The sequence below is a fragment of the Rattus norvegicus genome, chromosome 11 (genome assembly GCF_021556685.1).
Source record: "Rattus norvegicus strain SHRSP/BbbUtx chromosome 11, alternate assembly SHRSP_T2T, whole genome shotgun sequence".
NCBI classification, from domain to species: Eukaryota; Metazoa; Chordata; class Mammalia; order Rodentia; family Muridae; genus Rattus; species Rattus norvegicus.
Window position 1 is genome coordinate 37007893 of NC_141544.1, and position 16271 is coordinate 37024163.

General features: G+C 36.8%; 1 long non-coding RNA gene across 1 annotated transcript in view; it reads right to left on the minus strand.

Moving 5' to 3' along the window:
- Positions 1–16271, minus strand: part of LOC134480960 (uncharacterized) — a 172293-nt gene that overhangs the window by 79773 nt on the left and 76249 nt on the right. The window lies entirely within an intron of this gene.

The following is a 16271-nucleotide window of genomic DNA, read 5'->3' on the forward strand; positions in this document are numbered from 1 at the left end:
CCACTACCTAAAGACTATACATGGACTGACCCTGGGCTCCAACCTCATAGGTAGCAGTGAATAACCTAGTAAGAGCACCAGTGGAAGGGGAAGCCCTGGGTCCTGCTAAGACTGAACGCCCAGTGAATGGGATTGTTGAGGGAAGGGCGGTAATTAGGGGAGGATGGGGAGGGCAACGCCCACATAGAAGGGGACAAGATGTGGGGGTTTAGGAGGATGTTGGCCTGAAAACCGGGAAAGGGAATAACAATTATAATGTAAATAAGAAATACCCAATTTAGTAATGATGGAGAAACAAAAAAGGGATAAAAAAGAAAAGAAAATACTGTCTTTTTTCCACTGGATGGGTTTTAGCTCCTTTATCAAAGATCAAGTGACTTTAGTTGTGTCAGTTCATTTCTGGGTCTTCAAGTCTGTTCCATTAATCTATTTGTCTGTCTCTGTACCAATACCATGTAGTTTTTAATCACTATTGCCCTGTAATACTGCTTGAAGTCAGGGTTGGTGATCCCCCAGAATTTCTTTTATTGTTGAGAATAGTTTTTGCTATCCTGTGTTTTTGCCTTTCCAAATTAATTTGCAAATTGCCCTTTCTAACTTTATGACGTATTGAGTTGAAATTTTGATGGGGATTGAATCTGTAAATTGCTTTTGGAAAATGGCCAGTTTTACTATATTAATCTTGTCAATTCATGCGCATGGGAGATATTTCCATCTTCTGAGATCTTCAATTTCTTTCTTCAGAGACTTGAAGTTCTTGTCACACAGATCTTTCACTTGCTTGGTTAGAGTCACACCGAGGTATTTTACATTATTCAAGACTATTATGAAGGTGTCATTTCCCTAATTTCTTTCTTGGCCTGTTTCATTTTAGTAGAAGAATTTCTACTAAATTTCTACTGAATTTTTGAAGTTAATTTTATATCCAGCCACTTTGCTGAAGTTGTTTATCAGGTTTAGTAGTTCTCTGGTGGAACTTTTGGAGTCACTTAAGTATACTATCATATCGTCTTCCTTTCCATTTTGTATCCCTTTGACTTCCTTTTGTTGTCTAATCGCTCTGGCTATGACTTCCCTACTATATTTAATAGGTAGGGAGAGAGTGGGCAGTCTTTTCTAGTCCCTAATTTTAGTGGGATTCAAGTTTCTCTCCATTTGGTTTGATGTTGGCTAGTGATTGCTGTACATTGTTTTTACTATGTATAGGCCTTGAATTCCTGATTTTTCCCTGACTTTTACCATGAAGTGGTGTTGAATTTTGTCAAATGCTTTCTCATTCTGCACCATAGTCTAGAGTTCATTATGTCACCATACAGTATGCAGTGTACCATGGTTACAAGAACATGTGGAAGAATGTGGTCACAGGTGTGGTTGGAGCCTTGTGTCCTTAGATATGGCCTTGATCATGCTAGATCATATTCAAGTTTTGAAATGTTACCTGACCAGAAGGAGAATGGCTAAGATGAAAAACACATGATAACAAAAGCTAGCATGGATATGAAGGAAAAAGAACACTTACTGGCTGTTGGTAGAAGTATAAACTGGTACAGTCACTACAAAAATCCATGTCATGATTCTTTAAAAACCTAGAGTTATATCTACTATATAATGTATCCACAGGATTCCTGTTGTGTAGATATCCATGTATGTATCCAATGGAATCTCTATCCTACTGTACAGATACTTACCCACCCATACCCATTGTTCTTTGTTCATAATACCCAAGAAGATGGAAATAGCCTAGATGCCCATCAATTGACAAAGGAATAATGGAAATGTGATATATAAATACAGTGGGATATATTCAGCTTCTTAGAAAATATGAATTTTCAAGTCAGGCAGGAATTATCATTCTAAATATCCATACAGAAAAAGTAAATGTGGCCTATGCTCTCTCACATGTGAATGCTAGCTTTGAATCTTTAGTTGTTTGTATAACTTGAAGTAAATATAAGTCCAGAAACCAGTGAAAAGGCATGGATGCGTAGGGCTTTCAATGGCAGGAGGAATAGAATGAACTTGGCATGAAGAGGGGGGAATAAAGGTGCAAGAGAGGTTTAGTAGGGTAGGGTAATAGAAAATCAAGATAAAGGAGAGAGAATAAGAAGAGATAGCTAACACTAGGGACATTAGAAAATGTCAGATAAACAGACACAGCTATAGATGTATCCTAAAATACATATCAATACACATATAAAAAGTTTAAATAGATTTTAATTTAACAGGAGGTATTGGACATTACCTCTCCCATTTAAAATAGGTTATCAAATAAAAACCCAATGTTAAATATGAATGACCTCTTTAAGAGTTGTTTTTCTGTGATGTCCAAAGACAGCCCCAGCCAGAGTTACAGGCAATTGCCATTTCTCTTGGTCACCCTCAAGAACATTATAGTAAGATACTGTTGTTTAGGACACCATGTAGCTGAATTTTAGAGCATGAATAATTCAAACTGGTATCAACCTGAAGCATGTTTGCTGGTTAGATTTCATAATTCTGTAAGATAATATGCATACTACTGGGGAATTAATTTGTCAACAGTTCTACCCAGCTGTGAACTCCATAAACTATAAAAATGGCCCGCCAGATGAAATGTACACTCTTGCAATAGTGGCCCAAATATTATGTGAGTAACCAATCATTTTCTAATTGGTTTAAGACTCATTTCACAGGATGGAATTTATGTCTGCCACCTTCAACAGAACCAATAGCTTGTGCCTGAGTAGCACTGGCCCTAGGGAGGAAGCTACTACTATAATTCTACTAAATTGACCTAGTAGTAAACCTCTTAAGTACTTATTTTTAGATCCATAGATTAGTGTATCTCTTAACCCTCACCAGAGAAGTTCCATTTTTCAACAGAAAGTAGTTAAACTAAGAGACTCACAACTGGTCGATGCACAGAGAGAAACTGACTGTGATATACTCAGCATTAAATGGAACAACTGAATCACTTGCACTCCTCTGGTTTCTTGGATCAGCATGGAGGAGGATGCAGAAATTTTGCAAGACCCAGAGATAATGGATGACCACAGAGAAACAGTGTTTGCTGGATATGAAAGCCAAACAGAACCCCAGTATAGTAAAACTGGGAGCTATGAGGTGTCACCTAGATGAGGAGTTATTGTCAACTGATCGCTGCCCTTGGAGGACATAAAACTACAAAAACAGAAAATTTTACAAGAAAAATTCATCTCAAGTCAAAAACAGCATCAGAAATTTGATGATTTTTAGGTTTTTACAATGTCTTAATGGCATCACAGAGACTTAATCTGAGTCATTTGTACTGTAGGGAAATTTGTGTTATAACTCTAAGTTAGGAAATTTTCGAAGCATTGTTATTGGCTTGTAAATATGATCTGAATGTGGTTCTTTTATTCACACAAAAATACTTCTTTAACATGCTTAGCTGACATTTCCATGAAGGCTTTGTCATTAGATATTTGAGATTTTTAGATTTATGTGAGTTAATTAATGACCTAAAAATGGCTTCCAGTAGTTAAAGCTCTCAGATATGATTCAGTGATGACCAGCAAACTTAGAACACACAGCTCTCATTACATGACTTTAAATTGATTCCAAATAAGCCTTGATTGAGGTTTCACTAAACAAATACTAGATAATATTCTGTTTATAATGGTAAAATAAAATTCAACTCACCTGTAGTCGTTTGGGGTTTTTTGGAAATTATACTTAATATTTTATGAAAGCCATTAAACTTTTATCTATTTTGGAGTAAATATATATTTCATATATATGAAAGATATATATGAATCTTTACTAACATATTTAAATATATATGAAACATATATTTATAAATATATGTAACATATATGTAAATATATGTTTAAATATATTTGTAATATATATGAAATATATGTGCAAATACATATCTGGAATATATTTTCATATATAGGGTAGAGTATATTTTATATATATCTAAATATATATGTATGATAACTAAATATATATTTATATATGTGGTAAGATTTAAGATCAATGAGATAAGACCCTTGCTTCACTTGAACATATGAAAAATAGCCCTTAATATTTTTAAATATGTAGTTGTGAAAGTCTTATAAAATTTTGATACTTAGTTATATCCATCTTTCAACTGCATTATTAGAGTCAAAGTCAAAGGCAAAGAATCAAAATTATTTCTGAGAGAAAGTCATTCAGAAGAAACAATATGTAACTTCTACTAGCAGAACACAGCCATGAAACAATGGATTAATCACAGGCAGTGCCATCGGCAAAGGTGTTTGACAAAAGGTGCCTCCAAGTGCATAGTAATTACAACAATTAATACTGGTGAGTAGTAGAAAGAAAAAGAAGAGAGGACCTGAAATTTGTGGGAGCAACTGTAAATGAGAGATTCTAAGAAATTTGTTTTCAATATCATTAAGATGATGGAGAGCTACGTTATAGGTTTCTTTTTTTCAGAATACATCTTTTAGTAGATATTGATTGTACAGAATAGTAAGTTTTATTAGTGCATTCTATTAGGTGCATACCATTATTCATTTACTCATGCTGCATTATTACTCCTGGTTTATAACTGCTATTCCTGATACTCTCCTTCCTTTTCTCAAATAATACCCCTGTGTTTACACATTCTCTCCACACACACTTCCAGTCTGTATTCCACTAAAACAGCAATATGTGACTGTCTGGGTCACCATTTTACTTAACACCATGACTTTAATTGCCGTCTCTTTAGTGGTGCTGATGTCTCTAATCCACACTTGGCTCTAATGAACTATGTATTCCCTCTTCACATGATTTTTACAGGAACTAATTTTCAAAGGGAACCTAAACTGAGATGAACTACCCAGTGGCTACCTTTTAAAAACAATTTTATTAATATTAATACGTAGTAGTATCTAAAAACTCATTTAATGCTGGACATGGTTACAGATATGTCTAGCAATCTTAGTAAACAAAAATATTGGTGTAAACTCATTACAAGTCATATAATATTTATGTTCATTTTTAATTTGATAAAATAAATGTAATTAAATTTAACTTTTATACTGGAAATGATGAACTTCAGAAATTACCACAATAATTATACTTAAAGCATATCGATAACTAGAAAACATGAGTTTTCACAACGTATGTACTATGTATTTTGTGGTGTACATGTACTAATATAAAATTGTCCTCAGTGTCATGATACCCATAGTTGAAATTAATGACAGAAAATGAGATGTTCATTCAATAAACTATGGATAAAAAACATGATTACAAATCAAGCATAAAAACCATGCCTTCATACCCAGCATTTGCATTTGCTCTCAAGATCCAAACTCAGGTCTGCACACTCGTAGGGCAATTACTTTACTGACTGAGTAAAGCAAACTTCCCCAAATTGTCCTTTAAGACAATGAAGAATAAGGATTCTACAAATTCATGGTTGCTCAGCCTGAGAACCTGAGCCCATCCTCTATAACCCATCTAATACCCGAACATCTTCAAATTGTATTGCTCTCCTCTTTCTTTTCATTTTTCTTTCCCTTTTCAGATTGGCTCTATCATTCTGAATGTCTAAGATTGTTGATATTCCTTGTGAAGCCTCACATTCCGCAAACGTTCTGGATGACGTGCAGTCAAGAGAGGGACAGCAGAGCCAGTGCTACTCTCATTCTCCAAGGTGACTCATTCTGCCAGTATCAATCATTTCTGGGTGTGAATTGCTGTGATTCATATCAACAGTGTCACATACCATGTACATGTCAGGAATTCTGTAGATCTTTAAAACTTAAAGAGGAAAGGGTACTATTTATTTTGCCTTAATAATTTAAATTTTAAAATCTACCTTTACAGCAAGCTACACTGAAATTTCCACAACTAAACTACATCATCTCTACACTGTCCTTCATCTGCCAGTCCTCATCAGTCATATAGACAGACATACAAAGGAAAAGACCTCTGCAGCATAACAAAGGTACAGTGCAGGCACCTACCACAGTAGGGACTCCTCCTCCTCAAATCACCCCAGAGATACATGGCCTGCTCCTTTCTTGGTTGTGTGCTTCATAGATTTAATACATCAAATTCAATATCCTCAAATGTGACCAGTTAAAGACATCTGAGTGCTGTGTCAATATTAAACTAAACCAAATTTTATGTGCTAGATAGTCATAGAAAACTTTGCTTAATTCTGGCACCATTCATCAAAACTGTTTGAGTATAAAAAATGTGAATTAAGAGGGAAACAGGAATAAAATTTCAGATTCTGGTAATCAGAGGAAGACATAAGCTAAGATCCCAGTGATCATCTCACCATAGAATATCATTATGACCTGTTATCCATGCATCAAACTGCCTTCGCAAGATTTCGGGAAACCAAATGAGAAAAAAATAGGAAAGAGTTTTTCATCATCACTAGAGAAGTGTTAAGCTGAGAGGGAAGGAGGAAGAGAAGGAGGAGGAGAAGTTTTCAACTTCAGAACTTAGACCAAAAACCTCAGGGCCATACCAAGGGGAAAATTACTATTAGGCAGAGACCCCACTCCCTTGATACCTATTTCTAAGGATACATAACTACGAAGTGATCTTTTCGAGCTTCATTACTTGGGTGAACAGTCTTCATCAACCCTCCCCAATTAAAGACACACAGAAAGGAACTAAGAAAGAAGTAAGATTCATGTGTTCCACCTCTTTGCCCATCACCGCCTGAACCAGTTGGAGAGCTCTCCCCAGGGTCATGTCATACAGCTGGTGAGCCTGAGAGCCAAGCAGGAGAGCTGACTGCCTCCTGCAGATGGGAGCCCTTTATCTCCTAGTAGGAGCACTTCTGGAGAGTTCACCCAGGTGGTGCAGATACCTGAGGGCAAGCCAACTGACCAGTTCAGCTACCACACTGCCCCACTTGCAGGGCTTTGAGTTGGCCCACCCCAAAATGTACATCATCTGTGAACTGTTGGGGTGAGTAAAAGGGCGGGTCCCACTCAGCCAAAGCTTCATGATCTCCAAGACACAGAGTAACAACAGGATAACTAGGAATCCATAAGAATCCAGTATTGATGATGTGATAGAAGTGAGAAACCTCAAACCAATGACTCGTAGCAATGAACACTTACAAGTAGAGATTTGTGGACAGAGGGGCATACTGTGAGACACACAGTGACACACTACTGCTTCCACAATGCTTCTCTATGCTTTGTTTTGGTTTGACTTTTTGTTAATTTGGTTAGTTGGCTTTTATTTCCTTCTAAGGGGGCAGTTTCAAGGACAGAAGGTAGATATGAGGGGACAGGGAGATGAATGAGCCTGATGTACAGGATGTTAAACTCACAAAGAATCAACAAAAAGTTGTTTGGTTTTTTTTTTTAAGATTCCATCTTATGGCTGTCGGAGCAAAATGACTAACATGAGACTTACCTTGAGTCTCAAATCTTGACCTACCATAATGACATCTAATTCTTGGGCCAAACTAACTTCTAAACCTTCTCTAGAATCTTCTAGAGGCCTGCACATAATAGTACTTTATTTGTGTTTGAGTCAGCATCACTGTAAGACTTAAAGGAGCCATGAGATGGTGTACACTTCCACAAACATATTATGTCAGGCTCTGTGTCTGTGAGACCTAGTTGTGATACAGTTTAGTATTACCCTTGATAGAAAAGGACTGTCTTCAACACCTGTTTCTCCATTCTCGTGCAGGACAAGATAATGCTCACATAAAATGAACAGATGTTTCAGCTTGTAAAGCCAGCATCTATAGCATGGTCCTCCATGCATAGTTAGAAATCCACTAGTTGAAGGTAGGTTGAGTTTTTAAGACAGAACTTGATATTGGAATTTGAGGCAGGGATTACTTATGATTTGAGCCTTTTTGACAGTCCAGTGTCAGGGTATGACACATGGTGCCAATTTAGTGCATTTTTACATTTATTTTATTCAGTACCCCCCCTTTGACTGATTCTAGAAGTCTAGCAACACAAATAAGTACTATTATGTGCAGGCCTCTAGAAGATTCTACAGAAGGTTTAGAAGTTAGTTTGACCCAAGAATTAGATTTCATTATGGTAGGTCACTAGGAGGCTTCACTAGGAGGCTTTAGACCTACCCAAATGTTATCTTTATAGGCTGTGAGCTCTTGGTATGATACAGCATGTTAACATTAATAATTGTAGGCATAGTATAGAGCTGGTCCTTCTGTAGTGAGTTTGGCAGAATTTCACAGTGACCTAACATAGGCCAGCACCTGCAGATAAAGAGCCAGAGAGAGGCAAAAGAAATTAATTCTATGACACCTGTGCTGAACTTTATACTAGTTTCAAATTGAGAGCAAGTGGAAATTTGGATCAACCCCTCGTGCTAAAATAATAACAACAAACCAGCAAAAAATTGCCTTTAGGCCTAGTTTTAACCACTGAGTGCGGAAAGAGTGGAGTGACTTAAGACTCAAAAGAGGAGAAATGTTCTGTTTACAGTTTATGAAGAGATAACACAGATAGCCACAAATGAAACCCATATTACAAAAATAGGAGTAAACTTCTCATCCATCAATAGACAGAGAGCATTATACAACAAGCACTCGTAGGCATTTAAGAATGGTACTGTTTATCGGTTAAATTTAAAAAAAGTCCCCAAAGTAAGTAGCAAGGAGGATCTCTTCAGTAGAACCTAAAACAGATGTTGTAACAAAACTTAATGAGCTTCAAGAAAGCACAGAGCAGCAATTCTGTACACAAACAGATCATCTTGACAGAAAGATTAAAACCAACTTAAAAGATTAAATAGGGATTCATGGGGGAAAATATATCAAGCAAATCTTAAACTAAGATATAAAACATCTAGGAAGGACACTTTGTACCAAGAAATATTAATGGTCTCAAAGACAAATTGTTTGAACAGAGATGGAAATGGAAAACTTTAAGGGAAATATAAAACAAAGCAGAGAAGAACATTGATGTTTCTGGGATTTGGAGATGCCCGAAAGAGATAGGGTAGAAAAGTTTGTATAAGTGAGAATATCTGAGACATCCCAAGCCTTGTGATGGAGGAAAATACTCAAGAACACAAGCTCAAAGGCAAGCACTCACGTGTAACTACATGTACACAGAGATATTTTATTATTGACCTTTCTAGTTTATTGTCAATAGTTAAAGCAAAACTCTGAACAGAGTAAGAGAAAGCAAACAATTCATGTGGCGGTCAAGTTCACCTGCAAGCTGATTGCTTTATGGTATACCTGACTTGCCAGATAGGGTAACATGAGACATTCTTGATAGTCAGACAAACAAATGGCCCACAGGAAATAGTGCACCAAATAAGAAAAGTCAAAGCATGGAGATGTCTCATTACCTAGCTACCCAGCGAGAAATGCAGAAGCTACCTCTTCATGCTGAAGAATAGAGGCTTGGGTAACACAGAAAACACCAAAGGCATAAAACTTCCTGACAGTAAGAAAGAGATGCTTATATATAAGTCCCTATGCATGCTGAGGACCCGTTATCTGCAAAGAAATGGTGTAATAAAATATTCTATTTGGAATAGTTCTGACAACAACAAAAAAATCTTATAATCTGGACAGATTTTTTAAGCTATGTGGTAATGAAGAAAAATAATTTAGAGCAACCAAACTAATACACAAGTGTCAGATCACCCTGCTCAGGTAAGTAATTTCATCAGAATAAAAGATCATAAGAGAGGTTTGTAGTGTGTAGTTTTTACATCCCCACTTTAAACTCCAGGTGGACTATGGTACTAGCTCCACCCAGGTTCCCTGGGATCCACAGATAAAATAACACACACACACACACACACACACACACACACACACACACTTATCTTATCTTCAACCTGCCATATTGACTCAATTTCTAGATTCTTCTAAGCTTCCTTGGCTATCTTGCACTTTTATTTTCACTCCCAGCTCAGTAACCTAAGTTTGCCCTTAACTTTAGTTGCTCAGTTACCTTCTTGTTGAGCAACCCAAAACTGCCCTCCACTTAGTTACATTTCTAATCTCCCACCTGAGGAAGCAGCCTATGACCTCTCTACTTGATATCACACATGGATAGTCACCTTTTCTCCCTCCGAAGCATGGCAAAATGTTTCTCTTCCCCTACATTGCTTAGCCTGCCCGAGGGAAACCCAGAAGTCCCTTCTCTTTCCTTCCACCCTACAATTAGCTTCTGGCATCTTTATTGATCAATCAAGGACCAACTGGGCAATAGGACCTTAGCATCAGAGCCACCCACTACAGAGGATGAGTTAAGAAGTGTGACTTTAGAAACTGAGATGCAAGTGAAAAATGGATATCACCTATTGATAATTACTTGAAAGTACATTAATTAGATTTCCCAACAGTAAGTCAGAAAATGAGTGAAGGAAGAACAAGCACTAACAATATATGATGTGATAAACACATAATTGTAAAGACTGAAAGGTAGGGAATATAAGAGAGTATTCCCTACAGATAGAATCCCAAAGGCAACAAGAGTGAACAAACTTAGATCAGATAAAATAGACTTTTAATCAGAAAACAAAAATGATAGATCATTATGTATTAATAATACAGAGATGTATTAAAAACACAATTCTAGTTCTTTATGCACCCAATAACACAGTCCCCAAATATATAAAACAAACTTTATTAGAATAAGAAAGACTCAATGGCTGCAGTGATAAATTAGGGGTTTTAATTTCTTACCTTCAGTAATAGGCAGATCATCCAGACACAAAAATCAACAAGTTATCAATAAAGAAACAATAGAGTTAAATTGTATCTTGGACCAAAAAAATAAAAGGTAAAATAGACCTAACAGATGCCTACAGAGCATTCCCTGCAATAACTGCAGGATGCACAATCTGCTCAGCACAGGAGACATCCTCAAGGACAAATCATCCAACATGCCTCAACTCTGATAGAATTTCTGAACACTAAAATCAGATCAAGTATACTTTTATAATAACAGTGCAAGAGAACTAAAAGTCAATAAGAAGTAAAACTTTGGAAACAGTGCAAACTTACTCCTGAGTAATCAATGGATCAGGGAACAAATGAGGATGTGAATTACAATTCTTCTCGAAACAAATGAAAATTGAGACAAAGCAAACTAAAATCTATGAGACACAGGAAAATAAGTACTAACAGAGAATAATAAAGCATGGTCACATTGACACAACATATTCATCTCAAATAAAAAGTATAATCAAATCTCCAGGAAATTAAACAAGAAAGAAAGCCTAAAGTGAGCCAAAGAAAATCTATATCAGAAGTTTAGAATAAATATAAGCAAACCAAATGCTAATTTGTTTATCTGCAAAGATAAATGTATTACATATGATCAGTGAACTATACATGAACCAAATTAATGAACCCAGAAGCTATACTAACTTAAAAAGAGAAAGAGAATCCAATTAGATAAAATAACAGAGTAAATGGGATAAAGTAAAATAACATCACAGATATACAAAAGTGCAATATGCCAACAACTTTGATATCCTAGAAAAAAACAGTCATTGAAATCCATCTTGCCAAGATTGAATCAATAGAAATTTTTAAAAAACTGCCATGAACAGTAACAAATAAGATGAATCAATATAGGAATTTCCCAAAGTTCAGTATAAAATAATTTAATTAATTGCTTATATTAAATAGTATTTCCAACATTATTTTAAAAAATACAAGAAATGTGAATTCTTGCAAATACATTCTACTCAGCTGTCATTGCTCTAGTGCTGAAGACAAACACACCCAGCCAAAATACTCATGGATTGAACTAAAGATATGTCACTGGCACTAAAAATTGATGAATGAAACTTGAAAGGATACAAAATAGTGGAAGGATGACCCATATTCATAGACTAGAAAAATCAATGATGACAAGAATACCCTTGTAACATAAAATGATCTATAGATGCAGTGAACTGACTACCAAAATACCAAGGCATTCTTTACCACATTAGGAAAAGCAATCCTTACATTTCTATAACAACAAAAAAGTCTCTTAATAAATAACACAATCCTATCACAGAGAACAAAGAATGAGAAATTTTGCTTCCTACCTTCAAAATGAAGTAACAATCAAAATTGCATTTCATTGGCAGAATCAAGCATATATTCTAAGCAACAGAATAGAGTCTAGAACAGATACATCTACAGACAACTGGTTTTGGCACTGGCAATAAAAACACACAATGAAGAAAATCCAATCTTCTTTTTAAATAGTTTATGTATTTATCCACTTTACATCCAATCACAGTCCTCTCCCTCTTGTCCCAGTCCCATCCTCTCACCCTCTTTCCTCTCTTCTCTCACCCCTTCGCCGAGAAGAACCCTCCTCTACAACCCACCCTGGCACATTAAGTCACATCAGGACTAAGCCCTTCCTCTTCCACTGAAGACTTTTGGAAAGAAACTCAAAGATAGGAAACAGAGTACAAGTCAGAGGCAAGCTCCACTCCAATTTTTAGGGCACCCACAAGCTGTATGTCTGCTACATGTGTGTAGGCTACCTAGGTCAAGTCCATCCATGCTCCTTGGTTGGTGGTTCAATATCTGTAATCTCTATGGACCCAGGATAGTTGGCTCTATAGGTCTTCTTGTGGTGCCCTTGACATTTCCAGCTTTCTCAATCCTTCCACCAATTCTTCCACAAGATTTCCTGAGCTGTTTGGCTGTGAGTCTCTGCATCTGTTTCCATTAGCTGGTGGATGAAGCCTCTGAGAATACAGTTGCTATGCTCTTGTCTCAAGCATAGCAGAGTGTCATTAATACTGTCAAGGGTTGGCTCTCTCTCTTGGGCTGGGCCTCAAGTTGGAAAAGTCATTGGTTAGCCATTCTCTCAATCTCTGCTCTATCTTTCTCCCTGCACATCTTATAAGCAAAGATTATGCAGTCCAAGATTTTGTGAGTGAGTATGTACACACGGTATATACTCACTTATAAATGGATATTAGCCATAAAGTATAAGGTAACCATCCTACAATTGACAGACCCAAAGAAGTTAATTAACCAGGAGGGACCAACAGAAGATTCTTGAATAGCATTCTGAAGGGAAAATAAAATAGACATTGACATGGATGGAGAGAGCAAACTGGGTGGTAGAGGGTGGGGGAAGAGAAGGGGAAGATCAAATGTGGAAAGAGCCCGGGTGAGGGTGAGAGGGCTGAGAGAGAGAGAAGGGAAATCAGTGGGGGAGGGGGACATCTCAGAGACAAGCTGAAGACCTGGAACAGGGAAGACTCTGTGGAGAATATTGGGATGACTCTAGTTAATACTCCTAACAGCAGAGAAATAGAGCCTGAGGTGGCTACTTTCTACAGACAGGCAAGGCTTCCACAGGAAGCCAATCTTTATGAATGGTGCTGTAGAAATTTCATATTCAAGTGCAGAAAAAAATTCAGTCCTGTATTCTGCAACAATTAAAAAAATCAACTCCAAACCAAACAGTCAGATGCTAGGAGAATCCTACGAGACAAATTCCAGAACATTAAAATGAAAAGAGAGGTTTGGACAAGATCTCCAAAGAGAAACTAAAGCAAAAATATATAAACTAGGTTATAGCAGAGTAAAGGGTTTCTGCACAATAAAATAATGAAAGTGAGAGCACATCTTACAGAACTGGATATAATATTGAAAATTTATAGTAAGTATCTAGTAAGTTAATAACTTAAAAAAAAATAAGGAGCGCCAAAACTAAACACTAAAAAGGCCAGATAATTTGATAGGAAATAGATAACAAATCTACATTAACATAAAGAAGACACACTAAAAGTCAATAAATGAATGAAAAAATGTTTTCCAGAATTAATAGAAATCAAAATAACAGGGAGTTATTATCTGGCATAATTGAGAACAATGTCTGTGAAAAAAGACCAAAGTCAACACAGCTGAGATGATGTGGAGGCAAGACAAACCTTGTTAGTCCAGGTATAAATCACTACTGCATTAGAAAAACAATATATTTCTTCAAAATTAAAACTAGAACTACCTAATGATACATTTATCCAATTACTTGGTATGTAACTAGAGAAAGTACAGTCAGAATATCAAGAACACATGTATATTATCTTAGCATTCAGAAGAGCCAAGAAATTAAACCAAAGTATTCCTTGATTAGTGAGTAAATTTGTGATTTATGTGTATATATAATTACATATAATTAAGCAAAAAAAGAAAAAAGTTATGGCAAATATGAAAGATTTACTGAAACTAGAGATAGTATAACAAGCCAGATACAAAAGGACCTGTATGACATGACCTCACCTACATGAGGAATACAAAGGTTCTATAGTAATCTTTTCAGAGAAGTTCAGAGTAGAATTACCCTCACTCAAGTCTGAGGAGCAGCACAAACCAGTGAGTACTAAGTTACAGTTAGACAGTAAGATGCTCTGACATGCTGTTTTGTGGCTACCATAGGGACTAAGCTGCAGTTAGATAGACTTTCTGGAAAGAGCTATAGTATATTATAGTACATTAGGATAAATGATGGGTATTATGAACGACAAGATGTTCTGGAATACACTAATATGACTATGAAAGTATACACTGTCTAAATCAAAAACACAGAAGAAAATAATTCTAATTATTATCATTAAAAGATAGATTATTGAAGACATAAAACATTTTCCTGATTAAAAATTTATAAAATGTAATGTGTCAAAATATTTATCTAAATTTGGACATACATAATATCCTACAAAGCAAAGAACCACAACTTTGACTTTCCCATTGTTGTATAGCACTTGTTAATTCAAAGATATTTAGTACCATTAAATGTCTGAACCAACATTTCATACAGACTAGTGTCATTTTATTTTTTTATTTGATAATTTTATTTACATTTCAAATGGTATTCCCTTTCGCAGTTTCTAATAAGCCCCCTATCCCATCCCCCCTTCTTCTATAAAGGTATCCCCCCTCCTCAACCAACCCCCATTCTCACCTCCCTCCTCCCTGACATTCTCCTACACTGGGGGTGTCCAGCCTTGGCAGGACCAAGGGCTTCTCCTTCCATTGGTGCCCAACAAGACCATACTCTGCTACATATGCAGCTGGAACCATAGGTCAGTCCATTTATAGTCTTTGAGTAGTGGTTTTAGTCCCTAGGAGCTCTGGTTGTTTGGTATTTGTTCTTATGGGGTTGCAAGCCTTTCTCTAACTCCTCCAACGGGGATCCTGTTCTCTGTTCAAGGGTGTGTTGCTAGCATTTTGCCTCTGTATTTGTCATGCACTGGCTGAGCCTCTCAGAAGACAGCTATATCAGGCTTCTGTCATGTACTTCTTGGTTTCATAGATATTATCAAGTTTTGGTGGCTGTATATATATATGGGCTGGATTCCCAGGTGCAGTAGGCTCTGAATGGCCTTTCCTTCAGTCTCTGCTTCATACTTTGTCTCCATTATCCCCTCCTATGAATACTTTTGTTCCCCTTTTTAAGAAGGACTGAAGCATCCCACTTTGGTCATCCTTCTTCTTGAGCTTCATGTGGTCTGTGGATTGTATCTTGGGTAATTCGAGCTTTTGGACTAATATCCACTTATCAGTGAGTACATATCATGCGTGTTGTTTTGTGATTGGGTTACCTCACTCAGGATGATATTTTCTAGTTCATTCCACTTGCCTATGAATTTCATGAAGTCATTGATTTTGATAGCTGAGTAGTACTCCATTGTGTAGATGTACCACATTTTCTGTATTCATTCTTCTGTTTAAGGGTATCTGGGTTCTTTCCAGCTTCTTGCTATTATAAATAAGACTGCTATGAACATAGTGGAGCATGTGTCTTTGTTGTATGTTGGAGCATCTTTGGGGTATATGCCCAGGAGAGGTATAACTGGGTCCTTGGATAGTGCACTATCCTATTTTCTGAGGAACCTCCAGACTGATTTCCAGAATGGTTGTACCAGTTTGCAATCCCACCAACAATGGAGGAGTGTTCCTCTTTCTCCACATCCTTGCCAGCATCTGATCACCTGATCACCTCGCCAGATCACCTGAGTTTTTTATCTTAGTCATTCTGACTGGTGTGAGGTAGAATCTCAGAGTTGTTCTGATTTGCATTTCCCTGATGACTAAAGATGTTAGTCTAATATTTCTGACTAACATTTCTTTAGCTGAACATCACTGGGAGGGGAGGCCCTTGATCCTGTGGAGGTTTGATGCCCCAGAGAAGGGGTATGCTAAAGTAGTGAGGCAAGAGTTGGTGGGTGGGTGAAGGAGTATCCTCACAGAGGGAAGGAAGAAGGCAGATGGGATAGGGGGTTTGCTGACAAGAAACTGGAATGGAAACTATGTTTGAAATATA